Source organism: Pelobates fuscus, chromosome 4 (assembly GCF_036172605.1).
Source record: "Pelobates fuscus isolate aPelFus1 chromosome 4, aPelFus1.pri, whole genome shotgun sequence".
NCBI lineage: Eukaryota > Metazoa > Chordata > Amphibia > Anura > Pelobatidae > Pelobates > Pelobates fuscus.
The window spans coordinates 37,660,499-37,685,860 of NC_086320.1; positions in this window are offsets into that span (position 1 = coordinate 37,660,499).

The following is a 25,362-nucleotide window of genomic DNA, read 5'->3' on the forward strand; positions in this document are numbered from 1 at the left end:
TCTAGCGCTGGTGTAGCAGCAATCTGTGGCATTATAACCTCTGCCTTATATGTTGGAAAAAAGTGTTGTTGTTCCTTGACTGGTTTACATTTGAGTAATTTCCAGTAGCCTTGACCTTGGCTACTTTAGACTTTGCTAACCTTTTTCTAGATTCTATGTTTTACACACTCCTGCGTATTGCTTTAAGGGGGGAACTGTCACTGTAGTATCTTTATTTATTAACTGCGTGTTTGTGAGGTCTAAAAAGAAAGAAACAAATGTGGAAATCTGCAGCGCTTTATTTAGCTGTATTCCGAAACAATCCTCTGTTTTGTTTCCCTTCCATTATTGTCATTAGTGCGGCCCTTTACTGTCTTCTAAATTAAAGAAAACCAACAACCTTTGCACCTGACAGTAACCTCTCCCAGAAGTGATACATTTGTGAAACAAAGAAACAAACAAACCAAAATTGAACTAGAATATAAAATGATGTCAGATTAACTCTTTGGTATAAATAAGGGATTGAAATAAATAGGAAAAGCTCCATTACCCCCCCCCCCCCCCTCCCCTCCAAAAGACAATAAAAAAAAAAAAAAAGAATTATATCAGACACTATAGCATTAGTAATAAAAACATGTTAATAATGCTTGGTAACTATTTATATTAAAACCCCTCCTCAGAATACATTAAAATAAAGTAATTTGCTAAACCCCTCTCCCTCCTGGTGTGCTGGTGTACTGGTTTCCATGCAGTCATTCTCCCTCCCCAGCTGAGATTTCCAATCCTGGTAACCTCAGTCAATCCAATGCTTCCCTTTAGGGAAGCATTGGGAGGCGATTGCGCATGCATCTCATTGCATTTATATGGGGAGTCTTCGGCAACTGTGGAGATGATGATGGGTCCTGCAATACAGGCATTCTCGCTAGTGGCTGTTGGAGTGACAGACACTAGAGGCTGGATTAGGCAGCATTGCAAACACTGCCTTTTTTTAAAAGGAAACGCAGCGTTTACATTGTTTAGCCTGCAGGGACAGTCTCTATGCCCTACAACCACTACATTAAGCTGTCATGTTTCTGGTGCCTATAGTGCCCCTTTTAATGCAGGTAGGGGCCATCATTGGACATTGGAGTGGATAACTGACCCCTGCAACAGTATATGCCTGCATGCCTTCATCCTAGAATTCATATTATCTTCTATAAAGTTATTCCCAACTTCCAACCCTCGTCATCAATTTTATGATAAAAAAAAAAGAAATTAAAAAATCCTGCATACATGTTACTGAGTGGTATATATATATATATATATATATATATATATATATATATATATATATATATATCATTTAAATGTTGACATTAATTTGCCCATAAAAGCTTGCATATCCTTTTACAAATAATCATCATTAGCGTCACCTGCACAAGTACATTTCCATTTTCTAAGAATGATTCTGTTCCTTCTTCTTTATCCCTAAGACTACAGTTTAACTTTTAACCTATAGCATGTGGAGTTTGATTGGTTTTACCTTCTTTTTCTTAAAACCTTCTTTGGGCTTCAAGGCTTTGCTCACCCCTGTGGCGCTCCCAAGGTTAAAATCTCTCACTGCAGCACATATCAAACAGCTCTGCAGCATGTGGCTGACATGTGAGCAGGTAAGCGAAAGTGATGAAGGACATAATGCATATATATGAGATACTGGATCCATATGTTGGATGTGAGAATCAGAAAGAGTTGCCTGCAGACATTAATAGAGCACTAGGGGAGTTGCGTCATAAGACATTTCAATGTATTAAGGAATAGTTTAACCATTTGCGTTCACAAGCAAACTGTTAATGTGACATTTGGAATTACTGCCTCTGATATATTCGCCATGTGCACACCGTCACCATATCTACTTAGCTTGATACATACCAACCCCGTGTAGTCCTTTATAGGGTACGCAAAACACTCCGGAATATTCAGTATAGTATGTGAATTGTCAGGAATTTTAAAGATTTTTAGGTCAAAACAGCTCAACTGGAAAACGCTCACAAGATTATTCACTAAAGAGAGAAATGTAGTGAATGCCAAATTTAAGTAAAATTCTGCGTTTGTTGCATAACCCTGTTTGTGGCATCTATCCCTCTATCCCTCTCTTCCCTCTGCCTTTAATCTATGTGAGTCTAAAATGAACCAATCTTGACTGATTTAATTCATTGAGCTTCGACAAAAAATAAAATGGTGAGGAAAAAAATGGTCCAGGGTTTGTCAGTATCCCCAGTGTAACAGAACTGGTAAATGCCACAATCCTGGATTGTTGGGGTGCCTTGTGCAAGTTTACATCCTAGAATGTTGGGGTATCCTAGATCATCAGAGGAATAAGGTTAATACACAGGAAAGGTTAACTCCAGAAGATACATTATATTTTATCCATGGATGTCTGTGATGTCATTGAAGAAAAAAATGAGAATTTGAGAACTCTGAGAACGACAAAATCTCAGAAAATTCAATTATTCCCCACTCAGGGTTCAAAAAATGTTTTGTTCACTTGTGCCATACCCAGGGGCGTATTAGCCGCGAGGCAAACAAGGCATTTGCCTTGGGCGGCATTTTCCAGGGGGCGGCAAAAAACGCCGCCCCCAAATGCCAAGGCAAATGTCTTGTTAGCCTTGCGGCTAACAGACATGCTGGGCTGGTTGCTGGTTGCTGGGCAGGCTGGGCCGCCCGCAGAGTGAGACTGGGAGCCGGAATATGACGTCATATTCCGGCTCCGCCTCCCAGCCTCACTCTGCGGGCGGCGCGCGAGGGAGCTGAGCAGAGAGCTCAGGGGAAGAGCTCCCTCGCTGGCCGCCCAGCCTGCCCGCCAGTGCTGCCACTGGACCACCAGGGAATGGGAGAACCCCCCACCCCCAGCATTCCCAAAGGTAAGGAGGCGGGGGGGGGGGGGGGGGAGTAAAAAAAAAAAAAAAAATGTGTTGATGTGAGTGTGTGTGTGTGTTCGACTGTGTGTGTGTTCGACTGTGTGTGTGTTCGACTGTGTGTGTGTTCGACTGTGTGTGTGTTCGACTGTGTGTGTGTTCGACTGTGTGTGTGTGTGTTCGACTGTGTGTGTGTTCGACTGTGTGTGTGTTCGACTGTGTGTGTGTTCGACTGTGTGTGTGTGTGTTCGACTGTGTGTGTGTTCGACTGTGTGTGTGTTCGACTGTGTGTGTGTGTGTTCGACTGTGTGTGTGTTCGACTGTGTGTGTGTTCGACTGTGTGTGTGTTCGACTGTGTGTGTGTTCGACTGTGTGTGTGTTCGACTGTGTGTGTGTTCGACTGTGTGTGTGTTCGACTGTGTGTGTGTTCGACTGTGTGTGTGTCTGTTAGTGTGTGTGTGTCTCACGGTTTGTGTCTGTTAGTGTGTGTGTGTTTGTTAGTGTGTGTGTGTGTCCAACTGTGTGTGTCCAACTGTGTGTGTCCAACTGTGTGTGTCCAACTGTGTGTGTCCAACTGTGTGTGTCCAACTGTGTGTGTCCAACTGTGTGTGTGTCTGTTAGCTAGTGTATGCGTATCTGTCAGTGAATGTGTTTGTATTTAGAAGGAGGGGCAGGGGGAAGGGTTGGGTGGGGGTGGCGCGCGCGCGGGGGGGCGGGGGGGGTCTGAGTTTTGTCCTGCCTAGGGCAGCACAAAACCAAGATACACCACTGGCCATACCAGCAAGAACCTATACTATTTGCATATCAGAATCATCCTGTCCATTAGGTCAATCCATATCTGGAATGCTGACAAATTCCCTTACACAAGAGATACAGTAACACCAGACAATCGTTTCAGCCTTCTTTTGCCAGTGAGGTGTAGCTGACACCCTTCTAGGCACAGTGAGCAAGGGTCCACGTCTGGGTTACCATTTTAACTTAGGGACACCATTTCTGTTTGTGCTTGGACTTACCATTGAAGTTCCCGATCATTCTTTACTTGACAGAAGGAGATTTGGCATATTTTATAAAGCTGTGATAGAATTTAAGGCTAAAATGCTGACGACCTCTAAATACCCCAAAAGGTGATCTGGGTGTGACACTGTCTGCACTAAAAAGTTAATCAGTACTTAAAACCTATTGTTCTGTTACTTCACGTATTTAAATGGAATGATCTCAGTTCAAATTTTGTTAAAAAGTATAATTCTGATAATCCCAAGAGGAAATAGGGTGGGATATACATATATCATTTTTGGTAGACAAGACTGGCGTGGTAGGTGCAATTAAGTAATTTTTCTGTCAAGTAGTGAAGTTTTGTATAAAGAGTCTGCTTATATTATGAGTGGTAAATAGAATCTTGCAACATCAGATATGTGATCATCCTTATTGAGCACTGAATATTCATTAGACGTATTTGAGACGGATGAGCTGTTAAAATAATCCTACAAGCATGACATATGTTTGTTTTGAATAGATACTGTTTATTTTAACCTTTCAGTTTAGATCACGCTTGTAAAACCAAGCACCACCACTGGGAATTAGTTCTTATTATATTTAATTGTAACTAACACATGGATTGTTAACCTGCAGTTACATTTGCGTTATTGATCTACAATTAACACGAAGCTCAGTCAGACATACTGAATATAGGCAGCCCTAGCATACTGGGAGCTGCGTTCCCACCCCATTAAAAAGCTAGAAATCTACTCTATACCAGGCCTAAAGGGACAATTTAGACACCATAACAACTTAATACATTAAGTTGTTATGGTGCCAGGAGGTTGCTGGTGCTGGCTCTCCTTAAGGGGTAAAACACTTCTCGAATGGTTTAAACCGAAAGACTTTATTCCAGTGCCAAATCTTCAATTTTCTAGACATCTCTAAACCGGAGGAAGGCTCTTGCAGAATCACGCAGTGGTACCTCTGTCTGGCTGAGATCGGTCAGTGATTCTCTCAGTCAGTCAGTGAATCCTCAATCATAAAACTGACTTGAAAAATATACGTTTCTTTTCAAGCCAGTTTTATAAATGCGGAGTCACTGAGTGGCTGAGAGCGGCGCCCCTGCCCGGCAGCACTCTGTTTCCTGAAACTGAGATTCAGTAACAAGATGATTCAGAAACCAGATGACACCTGAGGATCGGCGCTGGAGGCACATTTTGGGGTTAAAGGACCACTCTAGGCACCCAGACCACTTCAGCTTAATGAGGTGGTCTGGGTGCCAGGTCCTTCTAGGGTTAACCCATTTTTTCATAAACATAGCAGTTTCAGAGAAACTGCTATGTTTATGAATGGGTTAAGCCTTCCCCCTATGTCCTCTAGTGGCTGTCTCACTGACAGCCGCTAGAGGCGCTTGCGTGCTTCTCACTGTGATTTTCACAGTGAGAGCACGCCAGCGTCCATAGGAAAGCATTATGAATGCTTTCCTATGTGACCGGCTGAATGCGCGCGCAGCTCTTGCCGCGCGTGCGCATTCAGCCGACGGGGAGGAGAAGAGGAGGATCGGAGGAGGAGAGCAGGAGGAGATCTCTCCGCCCAGCGCTGGAAAAAGGTAAGTTTTAACCCCTTTCCCCTTTCCAGAGCCGGGCGGGAGGGGGTCCCTGAGGGTGGGGGCACCCTCAGGGCACTCTAGTGCCAGGAAAACGAGTATGTTTTCCTGGCACTAGAGTGGTCCTTTAAACAATTCGAGAATGGTTTAGCCTTTTCAGTTAAGAGTGCACCATAATAACTCCTGGCACCTTAATAACGTAATTTAGATGAAGTTGTTTAGGTGACTGTAGTGAACCTTTAAACCTTACATGATTAGAGTGGTAAACCTGACTTGTGTCTGAGGAACCAGAGCTAACTTAGAAATATTTCCAAAACATCTAGGATCCAATATGTTAAATTTATATCTCCTTATACATATGTAAACATGAATAAAACATGAAAGAAAAATAAATATTTTGATAAATATAAAATTAAGATGAAAATTTGTAAAGTGTTTTTTGCGACCCAATCAAAATAAAACAGTCTAACTAAATGAACCAACAAAAAAAATAATATGGCAACACAAATATTGATGACTAATATCCCCCCTTTTATTCGTCCTGTTCCTTGAGCCCTTCCTCCGAGGGATCAGGGACAACGCACAAATTAGAGGAATCACAGCAGGTACAGAGGAGCACAAGATAGCAGCATTTTCAGACGACATGTTTTTCACGATCTCTGATCCTACGACATCCATACCCCCCCCTGATGGCCGAGATGAACACATATGGCCCTATTTCCAACTTCAAGGCTAATCTCAGTAAATGTGAGATTCTGACACTACAAATCAGCCCCCAAGAAAAAACTAGCATAAAAAAAAAACACACCAGTTTGTCTGGGCCACACACAGCATAAAATACCTAGGAATACACCTGACCAAAGACACAACCCATCTATTTGAGAGTAACGTCCCTAAACTAATGAAGGATATAGCCAGACCTCAAAGCCTGGAACAAGCCACAATTCGGATGGTTCTGTAGGCTAAACATCCTAAAAATTAACATTCTGCCCAGAATACTATACCTGCTACAAGTCCTACCAATTAAGTTACCCAAGGCATGGTTCACACTAGTCCGAAAAACACTCACAACGTACATATGGTCATATAAAAACCCATGACTAGCATTCTCACTACTTACAAGACCCAAAGAAGAAGGGGGCTTAGGCCTCCAAGACATAGAACGCTACCACCAAGCAGTCCTCCTAACAAGAATTTACCACTGGACATTCCCACATTCCTCTACACAATGGGTGACTATAGAGAATACATCTTTTAGAGCACCCATATACACGATACCGTGGCACAAATTGGGACATACACTCCTATTACATAACTCCCACCCGACTATCACACCGACACTTCTCATGTGGGCCAAACTAAGAATACACAACCTGATATACACAATCCTCTTTTTAAACCAGGGGAAGATGGTAGGGCATTCAGCCACTATCATCACTCAGACTATCTACAACTGGGGGATCTCATGGACGACACGGGAGAACAGATAAAAGCACTTCATGCCATTACAGACATACAAACCGTGATGCAAACGTTCCAATATGGGCAACTCATCCATTTCATTCGCACAGGTCCTCTAGCACAAAAACCATACCGAAATCACACACGCTTTGAGCAACAATGCAAGGAACACACCTTTAAGAAAAAACTAATATCCGTGATGTACAAAACTGTAACACAAACACAATCCCGACATCTACCAGCTTTCATCACAACATGGGAGAAAGAACTTAATACAAGCATTCCACTAGACACCTGGCGCTTCATATTCAAACAAATGCATGGATCGTCCTGAAACACAATAACTCAAGAGGGCAACTACAAAAGGATAGCAAGGTGGCACTACACGCCAGCAAAACTAAAATCACTCTTCCCTACTCTCACCAACCACTGCTGGAGATGTCACGCCCCTGAGGGCAACACCACACATATCTGGTGGACATGCCCAGTTATTAATAACTACTGGAAACGTATCCATGGTTTAATACAGACAGTGTTAAACATACACATCCCATTTACACCAGAAACTTTCATTTTTCTTATCTCACCCCAAACAACACCCAAACCCACAGCGGTCCTCCTACTACACTTAATATCTGCTGCCAATCAACTCATCCCCACACTATGGAAGCAACCAAACCCACCTTCCATCCATGAATGTATCCATAGAGTCGAAACAATATGTGGGCCAGAAGAAATGTGTTATTCCACAACAGATAAATACCAAGCTTACATTGATACATGGCAACCATGGTGTGATTACCTCAAAAATTCCACATCATAGATAACGAGACCTTAGGGCTCTACAGCCTTACTTGCTAACTCATAACCACTTTTCCCTGCTCCCCCCCTGCCCTTTCCCCTCCACTCCAGCCACCTTAAAAGCTCCTTCAACACCAATGCAATGATTTGCACCCACTACCTCACAACAGGTACTTATAATAGCACTAGAATTATACAGGGTCGACACACATAACCCTGAACTGAATGGCAAGACCTAAGACCTATAAACTTGCTGTAACCATATACAGGATTGCGCAATTATGAAAAGCTGTATAGATATGAAAATCTGTATTCACTGTTATACCCCTTTCTATGTAGCATCTATTTGAAAAACTTGTTCTATAAAAAAATAAAAAAAAATAAAAAATATTTATGACTAAATAAGCATGAACCTATTTGTTGTGCACAAGGACAGTAAGAACAGTGAGATTGAGTTAAAAACATCAAATAAAGTAAAAATAAAGCTGTAAAAAGCACCAAATTTGTAAATAGAGCATAAAAGAGCATAAAAGCCAAATAAAACGATATCCGTAGTTATGTACAACAATTTTGTACACTTAAAATATAGGAATACACCATAAAGTAAAATGGAAACAAATGTCCATCAATCCATGACAATTGGGCATCAAACAAAACTGCCGTCTTACAGACAACTATAGGAAAGAGCTGGTCAAAGTATCTTAGAAACTGTTACCTGCTGATAAGACCATCCCATGTTGAAGGTGATAGATGGTGATCACTGTAACTAGTCCGGAAGAAGAGTTCAATGTAATCCTTAATGTTGCCTAGGTAACTGTAGAATGTAGTCTTTGACTGCTTCCTTACTCTCACCAGCCAGTATACCTGACACTATGATAATATATTGCAAAGCCAGGAAACAATATGCTATTCGAACAGCACTTTAATATTGACAATTGCATGAACGATGGCCGTTCGCCTGTTTGAACTGAACCTAACATGGGAAATAGACCGGCCGCACAGCCAAATTCTCTGGAACTGTTTTGCGGTCGGTCAAAATATGACTTCCAGCTAACACCTGAATGGCTGAACGGATTCAAACGATTTTTGGATATGTTTGTCCCCTGAGTATGCTGAGTTAGAAAATGTTGCAATATTGCATGTATATTTGCATGTATGTAATATTGCATGTAATATTGCATGTATATTTTTAAAGTTATAAGAATTGTATAAAAACTGTATTTTCCTGCCTGTGATAATTACGTTAACCCATTGTGTTCAGTAATTATATCACAGGCAGAGGGGAAGATTTTTGCTGGAATGAATGGGAGTGTTTAACTGTGTGTTGGTTTATGATTGGCTGTTCCATAAGGCCCACGTTGGTGGTAACCTTGTGGAGAAATGTGTATATAAGAGCAATAAAGCCTCAGTGCATTCAGTTCCTGCTTAACCCTCAATCTAGAGTCTTGTCTCTTATTGGGGGAATTGCTATTTTGGGGGAATTGCTATGCTTTGCATACTCCCTTGGATAATCACTGCTAAGCTCTTTTAAGAGCTTGTTCCTGCTTCGCTCTCTTTGAGGAGAGGTTCACCCACTGGAAGCTGGACCCCGGTCTTGAGTCCAGGGTGGGTGGAGGATGGCGAAAACCCAACCAAGCTAGGTCGGTTCGTGGGGTTGGCGGTGGTTGTGGTGTCAAGTGCGGTGCTGATGGTCCTTGGCGAGCACTAGGAGCATCTTTTGGCGGAGGCACCCAGTCGGGGTGGCAGGCGTTCCGTCACAGTCTGGTAAACAAACTATTTAATTATGTCATAAAATAAATGAGTCTATAGGTAAGTGAATAAATACATGATACATAACCCATTTATGTATATCCCAATACTTGTAGAATCATATCGTAAGTTATTGGTGAGAATACCAAAAGTACATGTCTTCAACCTCAAATAATTGTAGAAAAGATTCCATATCCAAGAAGAGACACAGAGCAATCCAATAAAAGGCAAAGTATGTTTGAGACATCTCACAGTTTTGGCAAATTCTGTAAGAGGCAATGATGGAGTCTGTTTTTTTGAAGTGAGGTTTTTGATTGAAGGATGAGTTGAATGACACGTAAATATAAGTAACGGCCAATATGAAAGAAATCTAAAGATTGTATATTAGGGCACAAACCGTCAGTACCACTTGAGTAAATACAACAGAAGAAATGACATTATATATATAATAATCTTGAACATGTAACTATTTAAATTGTTCTTGGAAATTACTTATATATTTGTGTGTGTGTGTTTTTTGGTGTATTTTAAAACAATTATTTAATATAAAACTTCCCAGTAAATATCTTACCTGCTTGAGATGCACTGCTATTTCTCCCTTTCCTGGGGAACCCCTACTTTGAAACGAGTATCTCCCCCCAAAGGTCTTTTACTAAGTGTACGGAATAGGGAAATTTGATTTTATACACCAATCAACACTCACAATTCAAACCTAGCAAGAGCTACACCCACTACACTACATACAGCTACAGATGTACATAAATAAATTCTTGCCTCACCGAGTCAAGATGTCTATCAACCCCTTGACAAATTAAAATCAACAGCCTCTTGTACTATCCATTCTATGACATCTCTTGATGTCAGTCTATGAACCATTATTAACGAAACTTGGCAAAAAAATACTATTGTTCCAGCAGCCGTGTTCTTTGAGATGAAGATTCTGGATCGACCACATATAACGTCAGCCCTTCAGTTTAATATATAAAATATATTAGGTCCAAGCACTCAGGAATGCTGCAGGAAGGCCGGTTTATTGGAACAAAAAGTGCAACGTTTCGGCCTACACAGAGGCTACCAAAAATTAAATATGTATATCCCACCATATTTCCTCCTGGGATTATAAAGGCCTCAGTGTAGGCTGAAATGTTGCACTTTTTGTTCCAATAAACCTGCCTTCCTGCAGCAATCCAAAGTGCCTGGACCTTATATATTTTATCTACTACACTGGGTTTTGCCAGTCCTGGCCCTGATAAGCACCTGGATTCCTAAGTGTGTGTGCGGTATCCTCTGTTTGTGAATTACGGTACTTCAGTTTAATATAAGCATTTTAAATACAAATGATTGCCCAAATTGTGAGAAATAAATACATTTCTCAGAACTTATAAAACTGTAATATACATTTGCAGTTGTTATTTTAAATTCATTTCTTTATGACCAACATTTGGAATCTATGAAGGAGATAATAGCTGGACTCCATCTGAGGATGCAAACACTCTTCTATAATCTTTGGTTTCCAACAATGGACTTCCCCCACTAAACAAGTTGCATAACCCGAAGTACCTTCACTGATCAGGACCCCCACTGGAAAAAGATACACTTAACAAAAAAGATTTTTGCAAAATGGTCTCCATTAATCTCCAACTTGCTTCCAAGAATCTTGCTAATTTACAAAACATGTTCTCACATACTTAATGACACCGTATTTATTGGAGGTTCTTAAAGTTATGGAAGCTATATCTGGGATTGGTGACAGCCCTACTATCCTGACATCATGTCTTATTATTAGAGGAATGATGGATCTTTCCAGGAATCCTAGAAGAAGATAGATGATGTGTTTTGTTATTGAGATATCTGTCTGCCATTGGGATGGCCTGGAGATGTGCACACATTTATATTGTGCCGTACCAACAGTATGCTACAGCAGTTCCCTTTAAAATGCTCAAATTCTCACTTAGAGCCAATTTATACATTGTGTGATTGTATGCATTTTTTGTTCTTGACTTACGTAAAAATAATGACGACAAAAGCAAAAAAACAAAACACACTTGCTTAGAGTGATTTGCCTTTACAACACTTAGACTTTTATTTTCTATGTGCATTTTGCTGGACCACCTATTGTGCTACTTGTATCTTAGCTCTTGTAAGAATACAGGAAGCATTCCAATCCACTTGGGTGCTGATGGAATGATACAATTTCCTCTCTCCAATGAAGACACAGTCCCTCGAGGGGACCAGCATTGGTACATTATGTTTGTTCAATAAGAAGTATGCTAAAGCTATTGCTTTCTTGTTTTGGGGATTGAAATGTGATAAATGGACTTATCCCAGTTAGAAATGTTTACATAAATTACCTATGTCCATAATCTATCATCACTGACTGAGAAAGTGTCATTATATTGCTTAATGGACCTCAAGCATATAAGACCTCCAGGGCTTTGTATTTCGGACAACACTTATCATATGTCACCATTCCAAGTGTAACCTGCTGTCCCTATTTCATAATGATGAGGATATCGAAATTTTGCACAAAAAAAATTTGACAGTCACGAATGACAAGTGGGTTACGTTATACAGTGTTGGATATAGATTTAGGAGGAAGCATGGGTATCCCTTCACAGTACTTGCAGTATAACCTAAATTAAAAGACACAAAGTGAAACAGTCAATATGTACACCAGATGGTATCAATGTTGGACATTTTGACTTGAGATGATTTGAATAAACAGCAAGAATATGCTCTGAATTTTAGCAATCACGCTGCAAGCAAAGGACAAATACACTAATCCAAAAATCCTTACATACACTAATATAAAACAGCTCGTATCATTTTCTTTTCATCAAAGTACCGATAAGCTGTACACGAAGTTAAATTTGATTTTGTATTTTTTTTTTAAATCTTCACAGCTGTATTAAATCCTTGCTAAGAGTATTTATTTATTTATTTATTATTGCCATTTATATAGCGCCAACAGATTCCGTAGCGCTTTACAATATTATGAGAGGGGGGATTTAACTATAAATAGGACAATTACAAATAAACTTACAGGAACAATAGGTTGAAGAGGACCCTGCTCAAACGAGCTTACATTCTATAGGAGGTGGGGTGTAAAACACATTAGGACAGGAATTTACAATCAAATAAGGTGGGCTGCCCTTTAGGAGAGGGCAAGAGACAGGTATGTGAGGTATTGGTTAGTCTTGGAGGCCATAAGCTTTCCTAAAGAGATGGGTTTTAAGGCACTTCTTAAAAGATGCAAGACTAGGGGAGAGTCTGATGGCGGTAGGCAGGCTATTCCATAGGAAGGGAGACGCCCGTGAGAAGTCCTGCAAGCGCGAGTTGGCCGTACGAGTGCGGACAACGGACAGGAGGTGGTCATGGGCAGAACGGAGAGACCGAGAAGGGACATACCTATGGATCTGTGAGGAGATATAAGAGGGGCTAGAGTTGTTCAGTGCTTTATAGGTGTGAGTTAGTACCTTGAATTGACTCCTATAGCATACAGGAAGCCAATGTAAGGACTGGCAGAGGGGTGAGGTGTGAGAGAAACGACTAGAGAGGAAAATCAGTCTAGCAGCAGCGTTCATTACGGACTGTAGGGGTGCAGTACGGCTTTTGGGAAGACCAATCAGGAGAGGGTTACAATAATCCATGCGGGAAATTACTAGAGCATGGACAAGCTCCTTGGTAGTATCTGGTGCAAGAAAGGGGCGGATGCGGGCTATGTTTTTAAGATGGAATCTACAGGATTTGGCAACATGCTGGATGTGAGGCTCAAAGGTGAGACCAGAGTCAAGTATGACGCCAAGACAGCGCGCTTGCAAGGATGGACTGATGTTGGTACCACAAACTTGGAGGGAGAGCGAAAGAGGAGGATCAGTATTAGGAGGAGGAAAGACAAGGAGCTCAGTTTTTGAGAGATTGAGTTTCAGAAAGCGGGATGACATCCAGTCAGAGATGGAAGAAAGGCAAGCAGTGACACGTTGCAGGACGGCAGGGGAGAGGTCCGGGGAGGAGAGATATAGCTGGGTGTCATCAGCGTACAGGTGGTAGTGAAATCCAAAAGAGGTAATAAGTTTGCCAAGAGAGGCAGTATAAAGAGAAAATAGAAGGGGACCAAGGACGGAGCCTTGGGGAACTCCAACCGAGACAGGGCAAGGGGAGGAGGTATCATTAGAAAAGGAGACACTGAATGAGCGTTGGGAGAGATAAGAGGAAAACCATGAGAGGACAGAGTCACAGAGACCAAGCGATTGAAGAGTTTGAAGAAGGAGAGCATGATCAATGGTGTCAAAGGCCGCTGAGAGGTCAAGAAGAATTAGTATGGAGTAGTGGCCTTTGGATTTAGCTGTGATTAGGTCGTTAGTAACTTTGATAAGGGCAGTCTCTGTAGAGTGGAGAGGGCGGAAGCCAGATTGAAGGGGGTCAAGGAGAGAGTTGGAATTGAGGAAATGAGACACACGGGTAAAGACAAGTCTTTCCAGAAGCTTTGAGGAAAAAGGGAGCAGGGATATGGGACGGTAGTTAGAGGGGGTGGATGGGTTGAGGGATGTTTTTTTTAGTATAGGTACTACAGTGGCATGTTTAAGGTCAGCAGGGACGATGCCAGAAGAGAGTGAGCAGTTGAAGATGTGTGTTAGAGAAGGCACGAGACAAGTGGAGAGAGATCTAATAAGGTGAGATGGGACAGGATCAAGCGGGCAAGTGGTGGGGCGAGAGGAGCAAAGAAGAGCAGCCACCTCTTGGTCAGTAGCTGGGGAGAATGTCTGAAGGGTAGGAAAGGCATGATCTATGTGTGATTGAGAAACAGAAAGGCAAGGAGGGGAAAATTCTTTCCTTAGCTGTTCAATCTTGTCAGTGAAGTAACATGCAAAGTTATCAGCAGTTAGGTTAGTTTTGGGGGTGGCCACAGCAGGGCGAAGAAGAGGATTAAAGGTGTGAAAGAGACGCCTGGGGTTGCGGGAACATGAACTAATGAGAGTGGAAAAATAGGACTGTTTGGCAAGGGCAAGGGCTGCACTGTATGAACACAATATGAATCTATAATGGAGAAAGTCTGATTGTGTACGAGACTTCCTCCAGGAGCGTTCAGCACAACGGGAGCATCTTTGCAGGTAGCGCGTTGATTTAGTATGCCATGGTTGGGGGCGGGTCCTCCTCGAGGTGCTTGTTTGGAGTGGCGCTGCAGTGTTCAAGGCAGATGTAAGAGTAGAGTTATATATGGAGATGGCCTGTGAAGGACAGGAGAGGGAAGGGATGGACAGCAGTTGTGAATCAATGTCAGCTGACAACTGATGGAGATCAAGAGAATTAAGGTCCCTCCTGAGTTGAGGGGAGTTAGGCTGAGGTTTTTGGGTGAGGGGGTATGTGAGAGCAAATGATAAGAGGGTGTGATCAGAGAGTGGATATGGAGTGTTGCAGATATTAGATACTGTACATGCATAAGTGAAGATTAGGTCAAGGGTATTGCCAGCTACATGGGTGGGAGAATTTGCCCACTGCGATAGCCCGAGGGAGGAAGTAATTGAAAGTAGTTTAGTGGCTGCAGAGGTCAAAGGTGGGTTTATAGGAATATTGAAGTCCCCGAGAATTAGGGATGGAATGTTAGAAGAGAGGAAATAGGGTAGCCAGGCAGCAAAGTGGTCAAGGAAGAGAAGAGGGGAACCAGGGGGACGGTAAACAACAGCAATGCTAGCAGAGAAGGGTTTGAAATGGCGAATTGAGTGTATTTCAAATGATGGGAAAGAGAGAGAAGGGGGGGTGGGAAGAGGTTTAAAAGAGCAGTGAGGGGAGAGGAGAAACCCAACACCACCACCTTTACATTCAGAGTTTCTTGGGTTGTCGGTAAGTTGGAGACCACCGAAGGACAAAGATGCAGGGGTGGCAGTGTCAGAGGGGGAGAGCCAGGTTTCTGTTATGGCTAGTAAATCTATAGAACGAGAGATGAAGAAGTCATGGACAGCAGTGGATTTAGTTATATTGCAAACAGAGCGTGCGTTCCAGAGGGCAGTATTGAAGGAGGATTTAGAGGAACATGAGATGGGTATGAGATTAGTGTGGATCCTTGGGTTAGTATGTGCTGAGTTTGTTGCGAGGGGGCCGGGGTTAGGAGAGACATCACCAGCAGCTAGGAGCAGAAGGATAGAAAGGAAGTGAAGGTGGGAGTAGGATTTGAAAGTTTTGTAGGAGGGTATGTATGTAGAGGATTTGGGAGGAGTTGGTGGAGATAGGCTGGAAAGGTATGTGTAGAGTGCATGGGATGAATAGAGAGAGGAGGGGAGTAAGGTGGAAGTAATAATTATGGTGTTGCTAGGGACAGGTGAGTGAAAGGATAGGGATATTTTAGTGATGAGAGAAGTTAGTGTTATAGTGAGAAATAGAAGGGAGAACATTAGAAAAAATGTGTATTATATAGATATGTAGATCATATATACAAACACACAAATATCAATGAGTGATTAAACCAATGTAAGGATGCAGTGTGTTAAATAAATTCAGGTGAGGAGAGGTTTAGTGATTTGATTGGTGTGTTAAGGAAACCAGCTGATGTGCACTATCTATAAGTAAGTTGTCGACCATGGGGTGGGATGGTGTGAGGAGGGTAGGGTGGGCAATCTTCCAGAGATGATACCTCTGCTCTGAAGATTCAGCAGGACTTGGTTGCTTGGGAGTGCTGGGCGTTAATGCTGTTTTAAGGGGCCCAGTCTGAAATATAAGGTCTGAGGTTAGAAAAAAAAAAAGAAATAAAACACACTATTATGGGTGGGGAGACATGGGGCTATTGAGGTAATTAATTAGAGATGAAAAACTAAAAGGAGATAACATTTGGGATAAAAAGATAGGAAGGATCAGATAGGTGAAAGTCATAAACCATGAACATAAATTTACAAGATTATCAGTGAGTAGTAACACTAGGTAAACAAACAATTAACAAAAAGTCTTAAAGAATGAACATAAAATGACATGATCACACCAGCTTTAAGCAAAACAAAAACAGAAGATCAGGATGGGAGATATAGGTATCAATTAAGTAGTGGTAGTATAGGGAGGGAGATGGAATAGAACACAATTCTAAAATAAGAGTTTAAAGGAAACAGTAATACAGGTATTCTTGAGTAGATCTTCCAGAGATGATACCTCTGCTCTGAAGATTCAGCAGGACTTGGTTGCTTGGGAGTGCTGGGTGTTAATGCTGGGTGTTAAGAGTAAGACAGAGATTGTTCTGGTTCAAGGAAAGTAATATTTATAACAATTTATTATACGATTAATGTTGCGTTTAGCTCACCTTGTTTTTTTTTTTTAAAGTATATTATATGACAAATCAAGTGTATTTTTCACCTGAAGTAAGATGTTTTAGGAGATAAAAAATGTGTTTATTCATCAAAAATGAATTTAGTTGATAAATAAAAAGTTAAAACTATACAATAATGTGTAAAACAACACAAGAAAGGCATTCGTATTTGCAAGACTGCAAAGTCTGTACATTGTTCATGCAATTCAATAATATATGGATTCTGTAATTCAGGCATCGAATGTGGCTGTATTTGGTCTGTATTTCAGCTGGACTGAACTCTGCCGAACGGCTGATATCCAGACCGAATGCTGCAGAAGGCTATAAATTGGGACCCAGATTAAATAAAAAAATCCAAACTATTTTACCGCTAATAGCACTAGCAGCCAGTGGGCAAATGGGTAAAAAAGAAATTGGCACATAAGTTAATTATGTGGTGCCTGGCCACAAATATAATTAAAAAATACAAATAAATAAAAAGCCTATGGGGCTCAATAAGACCCCAATATTACTGTAAGGTAGTTTTTAACTTTATCCCAACCTGCCATTCCACATCTGGGGGTATGTCTACTAACATGTTAAAACTAGCGACTGTGCAGCCATTGCTTGTGAAATAATGGGAGGGGAGGCATAGCCCCCTCAAACTCCTGAACTTACACCTGTGATTATCAGGTGGAGGACTTTTAAATAAGTAATGAGGGTTGGATATATAACAGTCTCACTTCTCTTGACACTAGGCAGGAAGAACGATCTGATTGGTTGGCTTGCAAGCCAACCAATCAGAGCGTTCTTACTCATATTGCATTGTATGGGAATTTTTCACACACGTTTCTCACTCTTTGCAATAGCTGACATAATGAGGGAAAGCCTATATAATGGCTTTCCCCGCGATCAGAGCTCAGACTTAGAAAGATGACTTTTGATGATAAAAATATATATGTATATTTTTTAGTAGGTATTAGATTTATTGTCCCTCTTCATAGGGTAAGGGAGATAGATAGGGACATTGATTTCTGATGGGGGATTGCTAGATAATTGGTGATACCCAGTCACCCGGGAGGATTGAGGGAATGGACATGTCATTATTTGAAGTGCTGAACAATAGCATGTCCACTCCCCTTATTTAATTATTTAGAGCCCCCACCCGCCACCCATGGTTTGGGGCTGCGGGAATCACACTAGATCCTTCCCCCTGATATTATAACTTTGGACCTCACCCACCACCAATGAGTGGATTACTATATTTAGGGACTCCATCCACCGTCAATGGTTGGAGGTTAGGGGGAGACACTAGGTCCTCTCCTCTGAATGTTATAATAGCCCCCACATGTTGGCATAAGCAAGTGGGGATATGACATAAATATCAAAACAGTATTTAACATCAGAAGGCAAAAAGCAAAGACACAAGGAGAGAGACTTGGGATACATAACAGTGAACTGTATATGGGTAAATAATACAATAGAAGATTTCTGAAACCCTCCTAATATAGATAAACAATCAGCTGAATATCTCCAGAACTGTAAGATAACATAATGTACTGTTCACCGTTACATATCAGTTGAAGATCTTACAGGATTTGGGCTATACTTAGGGTTACGGCTAGGAATCGTGTAAATAAAAAATGGAAAATCTCTTTGATGTATTAACACTTCAATTTTATTAGGATTCTAGATGAGACTGAAAGTTACTGTTGCATTAAGGCTAGGGTTAGGGTTCCCTTCATCTTAGGACATACATGTTCCAAGCTGGCTGATATTATACAGAGTTACACTAACAGTCAGCAGTTGGTGGGGTGTAATGTTGTGTTGAATATTTTATTGGCACACCGTAAGTAGGAAAAAGAGACACACTAAAGGGGTTTAGGGAGAAAGAGAAATACAGAAGAGCTGGGTAACTGGAGAAAGGGACACACAGTGGGGTGGGAGGAATGGGGCACACTGTCACGTCTAAACATTTGTTATGAAGGAACACAACTGCAGATTTCGTATAGTTTGAATATTTATTATAAAAAGTAAAAGGTATTGACTTTAATTCCAATTTACAGGTACTGTAGCTTTAAGTAATAAACGATAACTGAAGTCCACAATTATAGGCACTGTAGCTTTAAGTAATAAACGATAACTGAAGTCCACAATTATAGGCACTGTAGCTTTAAGTAGTAAACAATAACTGAAGTCCACAATTATAGGCACTGTAGCTTTAAGTAGTAAACGATAACTGAATCAGATAGAGTCCTTTAGAAGTAGTAATTAATTAGGTGATAAGAAGTTACATTAGCTGTTCCATAGACTTTAACTGAAGTAAGATAGATGCAGCTAACTGAGACAAAGTATGAGTTGAAGTTAGCTGTAACGGGTTTGTTTTAACGAAGGACTTTGGAGACAGGAAATAACAGCTTTGAGATGCAACGCTTATCACAGAGGTTTTACTTAGCTTCCGGCACATAGAACACTGGTTCCCGAGATCTCCTCAGAGGCGGTTTATCCTGAATGGTGAGAGTTCAGCTTTAGTCGTGGATGAGGAAAGGTGAAGGGAACTTGAAGTCTTCCAGTCCGGTCCGGTAACAGAGGGCTTTCACAACGATGTTGCAGCCGGTTCGTGAGTACGGAACGTAGTTCAATAATCCAGCGTCGATCAGCTGGTGCGGTCAGATTAAATAGGGAGACCGTGTCATAAAGAGGTGTGGCTAAGCTCAGTGGAACCAGGAAGTAAGAGGATATCATAATTAAGGCATGACAGTATCCCCTCCTTAATGAGCAACCTCTGGGTGCTATCGACTTGGCTTAGAAGGGTAACGTTTGTGAAATTTGGAAATTAATTTGTCGGCATGAACGTCAGAGGAGTTTTCCCATGTATCTTCATCAATTCCATATCCTTTCCATCTGATGAGGTATTGTAAGGAGCCACGATGGATCCTTGAATCCAGTATACTTTGAATTTCGTATTCTTCTTCACCCCGGACCAATATGGGATCAGGAGAAGTAGTGACATTTCTTTGGAAAGGGTCAGGATGATGAGGCTTCAACAAGGACACATGAAAAACAGGATGTAGCTTTAAAGTTGGTGGAAGTTTCAATTTAACAACATTACGGTTGATAACCGATATTATTGGAAAAGGACCAAGAAAAAGAGAACTTAACTTCTTTGATGGACGATTTGTAGAGATGTTCTTTGAGGAAAGCCAGACAAGATCACCGATTTTATAAGAGGGTGAAGATTGTCTTCTGAAAGAGGGAGGTACGTAAATCCGGTCTTTGAAGTAGTAGAGACCGTTTTTCTTGGATAATTTCATTGATTTAGGAAGTTCGAGAGCATCTTCACTGAGATCTTTAATGTCATCAATAAGAGAAGATAAGATTCCAATGACTTTAGGCGAAGGAGGTTCAATTTTTGTGTCTTTATGGATCCTGGAGAGGGCATCAGCCTTTTTGTTTCTAGACCCAGGTCTAAAGACGATTTGGAAGTTGAACCGGGAAAAAAGGAGATTCCATCTTACTTGTCGAGCAGACAGTGTTTTATTGGAGTGAAGATATTCGAGATTTTTATGGTCAGTATAAATGATTAAAGAGTTCTGAGCGCCTTCAAGAAGGTGTCTCCAGGTTTCTAAAGCCACTTTGATACTTAATAATTCTTTTTCTCCTGTAGGATAATTCTTTTCGGCAGGAGATAATGATCGTGAGAAGAAGGCGACAGGATGAAGAGGTTCTTGAGGAGTTTTGTGTTGAGAAAGGACAGCTCCAATTGCAATTTCCGAAGCATCCGTTTCAAGGACATAAAGATATGAAGGATTTGGAAGTTGAAGAACAGGAGCTGTTGTAAACTTTCTCTTTAATTCATTGAAGGCAGTTTGAGCCTTCTCGTTCCAATTGAAGGGATGTTTTTTTACTGTTAAGTTGATTGAGTGGGTGAGCTATCTCAGAGTAGTTTTTAATAAATTTTCTGTAGAAATTGGCGAACCCTAGAAATCGCTGTAATTCTTTTACTGTAGAGGGAACAGGCCAGTTGATAATACAATCGACTTTTGAATTATCCATAGGGGCACCAGGTATGAGGTCTATAGGACAATCGTAGGAACGATGAGGTGGGAGCGTTTCAGCTTCTTTTTTACTGAAGACATCTGAAAAGTCTGAATAACAAGAAGGTATCGTTGGTTCTTTGGAGGTATCGTTGGTTCTTCCGGCACATAGAACACTGGTTCCCGAGATCTCCTCAGAGGCGGTTTATCCTGAATGGTGAGAGTTCAGCTTTAGTCGTGGATGAGGAAAGGTGAAGGGAACTTGAAGTCTTCCAGTCCGGTCCGGTAACAGAGGGCTTTCACAACGATGTTGCAGCCGGTTCGTGAGTACGGAACGTAGTTCAATAATCCAGCGTCGATCAGCTGGTGCGGTCAGATTAAATAGGGAGACCGTGTCATAAAGAGGTGTGGCTAAGCTCCGTGGAACCAGGAAGTAAGAGGATATCATAATTAAGGCATGACACACACAAAGGGGCTGTGACGGGGAGAAAGCGACACAGAGAAAGGAGGGGGAGAAATAGACACAGAGAGGGTCTGGAAAAGGGGAAAAAGAGTCACACAAAGGGGTTTAGGGACAAAGAACCACACAAAATGCTGGAGAAGGGGTTGGGGGAGAGATTCAAAAAGGTGCTGGGAGAAAGTATGAGATATAAAAAAGGGGGCAGTAAGAAACACACAAGGGGGTGTAACACACACTGGGAAAATGGGGGATGTGATACACTGAAGGGGGTTGTAAGACAAAAAAATACAGAAAAATATATACTAAAGGGGGTAAGACATTCAAAAGGGGGTTAAACGACACAAATATATAAATGCCTTAGATTTTTAGCGATGGGGGCAGGTGGCAAAATACATTTTCGCCTTTATTGCCAAAAATCCATGCACCGGTCCTGCAAACACATATTGAATCTTCTTCAAAATTCGGTTCCTGAGACCAAGGTGAAACAAATATAAAAGCCTATAGAATGAACTGACAAAGTAACAGAACACTGGAGAAGAGAAGGTGACTGTGGAGTTATTGCAGCCTCAGAACACAATTAGTGAAATGCAATGTATAGCTGATATACTAATAGAAAACATGTGTTGGATATGTGTTAAGTTTAGCATCTTGACAACAGCTGTTATTTTCCAGTAGATCCCCCACTACCAATGCCTTTGCCTAATACAAATATTGAGAACCGTTTATTCTAACGAGATGCATGCTTTTCTAATATGCCTTAGATATGAATACAAGAAACAGAGGGAAAGAGATATGTTGAAAAGAAAAATGAATTCCAGCGTTATTATAGTGAAACTCAGACACTCCGAATTGGTCTTCTCTGACAAGCTGCCTAATGGAAAATGAGTGTTGCGAGGTTTGAAATCAACCTATTTTCTTAAGATGAAACACTTTAAAATGTGACGTTTAAGGTCTGACGGGAAACAGTTGTATTTGCCGTAGTCTCTCCCCTTATTGAAATCTTTTATCAGAGTAACAGATGGTTTTAATAAGGACTCATACATGCATTAAAGCCAGGAAACTGATTCACTAGTAAGTTTTGGGCCTCCCCTGTGTACCTTTTCAGGTCCATGGGATGTTTCCTACCATTATCCCAGTTTCAGAACATCACACGTGAACACAAAAAGTATTGTTTAAAGAGACAGAAAGCAGATGGCATGATCTCTGAGTAACGCCACTCCCACCATAAACATTAACCTTAAACAATTAGTCATCCACTTCAGCAAACGAACAAGGGTACACAGTTCTTTTCTGGATAAGTCTCAAGTCTTCAGCAGCAGTGACGTTAAATAAAATCACAGATATTTCCCCAAATAATATTTTTGCCCCCGTAATTTTTCATTTGCTTCAGACAACCAACAAAACAGCTCATTTGTAAGGAAAAATAAAAGCCCTTTTTGTTATTAAAACTGATGAATTCTCTTTGTTCTTTCATGATACCAGGAACATTATTACAACATTGTACTTTATTATTTTCTTTGGATTTATTTATGAAACAAGTGGTTATTTGTTATTTCACTGCAAAGCTATCGTCCACCTGCTTTCCACCTCTTTAACCCCTTAAGGACACATGACATGTGTGACATGTCATGATTCCCTTTTATTCCAGAAGTTTGGTCCTTAAGGGGTTAATATAAAAATCCATAGATTTATTGTCTTCTACGCTTTAGAAAACCTTATTAACTCCTTCCTCTTGACAAGGGTTGACTACTTGAATTTACCACTTCTTGTCTTCCTCGCTTAATTCTCCAATATCCTCCGACAACAAATTAAAGCTGCTATTTGAATTCATCATGTTTTATTGTTCCATTTTCCTCCTATCATCTTCTTGTGTATAGTATGAAATGTGAATATATCATATTTAACATTTAATTACTCTGTTAATTCGGTGTATACAAGATTTGATTTAGGTAGCTTACTACAAGCAGGGGCGTATTAGCCGCGAGGCAAACAAGGCATTTGCCTTGGGCGGCATTTTCCAGGGGGCGGCAAAAAACGCCGCCCCCAAATGCCAAGGCAAATGTCTTGTTAGCCTTGCGGCTAACAGACATGCTGGGCTGGTTGCTGGTTGCTGGGCAGGCTGGGCCGCCCGCAGAGTGAGACTGGGAGCCGGAATATGACGTCAATATTCCGGCTCCGCCTCCCAGCCTCACTCTGCGGGCGGCGCGCGAGGGAGCTGAGCAGAGAGCTCAGGGGAAGAGCTCCCTCGTTGGCCGCCCAGCCTGCCCGCCAGTGCTGCCACTGGACCACCAGGGAATGGGAGAACCCCCCCACCCCCAGCATTCCCAAAGGTAAGGAGGTGGGGGGGGGGGGGGAGTAAATAAAAAAAAATGTGTTAATGTGAGTGTGTGTGTGTGTCTCTGACTGTGTGTGTCTGTTAGTGTGTGTGTGTGTGTGTGTCTGTTAGTGTGTGTGTCTGTTAGTGTGTGTCTGTGACTGTGTGTGTTAGTGTGTGTGTGTGTGTGTGTCTGACTGTGTGTGTGTCTGACTGTGTGTGTCTGACTGTGTGTGTGTCTGTTAGTGTGTGTGTGTCCGACTGTGTGTGTTTGTTAGTGTGTGTGTGTCCGACTGTGTGTGTTTGTTAGTGTGTGTGTCTCACTGTGTGTGTCTGTTAGTGTGTGTGTGTCCGACTGTGTGTGTTTGTTAGTGTGTGTGTTCGACTGTGTGTGTTTGTTAGTGTGTGTGTCTCACTGTGTGTGTCTGTTAGTGTGTGTGTGTCCGACTGTGTGTGTTTGTTAGTGTGTGTGTGTCCGACTGTGTGTGTCCGACTGTGTGTGTCCGACTGTGTGTGTCTGTTAGCTAGTGTATGCGTATCTGTCAGTGAATGTGTGTGTATTTAGAAGGCGGGGCAGGGGGGAAGGGTTGGATGGGGGTGGCGCGCGCGCGGGGGGGGCGGGGGGGTCTGAGTTTTGTCCTGCCTAGGGCAGCACAAAACCAAGATACACCACTGACTACAAGGCTAATGTTGCAGCAAAGTTGTAATGATTTGTTTATTCTATTGCTAACTATGTATGTTGTTAAGGTGCATATTTTAGAACATTAAGGTATATGAAGACTGTATTTGGAATCCTGTGATATGCTTATAAACAAGGGCCCTTGTAATGCAAGCAAGATTTGTGGGGGCTGTCCACTGGCATACTATGTTCCTTCCAATGGAATTTTACTGACGCATCAATTAAAGTATTATTTATGCAAAAATGGTTTGAGGATGTGCACTTTAAGGGGTACTATATTCACCTGAACAACTACCGCTTATTGTAGTTGTTCTGATAATCGGTATAGTATAATCAGTCCCTTCTGGCTTTTAAATGTAAACACTGCTTTTTCAGAGAAAAGGCAGTGTTTATATTGCTGCCTAGGGACAGCTCTAGTGGGAGTCACTCAGATGGCCAGTAGAGGGGCTTCCTGGGTCTGTGCTGCACTGACATTCAGCGTCTCCACCCTCTGCATGGAAACCCTACACATAGAGATGCACTGGTTCAATGCATCTCTATGAGAAGATGCTGATTGGCCAGGGTGGTGTTTGGCTCTGCCCCTGCCTCCTAACGCTTTTTGCTGGATGTAGTAAAGTCTGAATTACTTTTCTTAGAATGATTTAAGCCAGGTTTTATAAGCCACATTTACTTTGTGGCAAAAATGAGCAATGTAACACCATAATATTTTCTCTGCTCTCCCATTCATACATTATCCCATCCACAAAATTCACTGCACATGGAGGACACATCAGAAAAGATAGGATAAACGATACACAGGCCGTGGTCAAAGAAAATCAGGATAAACGATACACAGGCCGTGGTCAAAGACAGGAAATATGATAAACCAGAACAGGAATAAATAACCAGAAATTTGTATGGCAGTAATGCTCTATTGGGTTAACAAGAACCACAACAAGGCATCAAGGAGTGGCAGAGGTAAGTATGAATAAGGAAGTCTTAACTCCCATTGGTCTAAGTTAATTTGGAATTACGTATGATTCGTGGGAAATACTTGACCTCTCCAATTTTGACCCATGACATCATATTTGTGCGCTAAATTGGGTCTGACGAATTCGGAATTCAGTTTGGAGAATTCCAAATTCAGAATCGAATTCG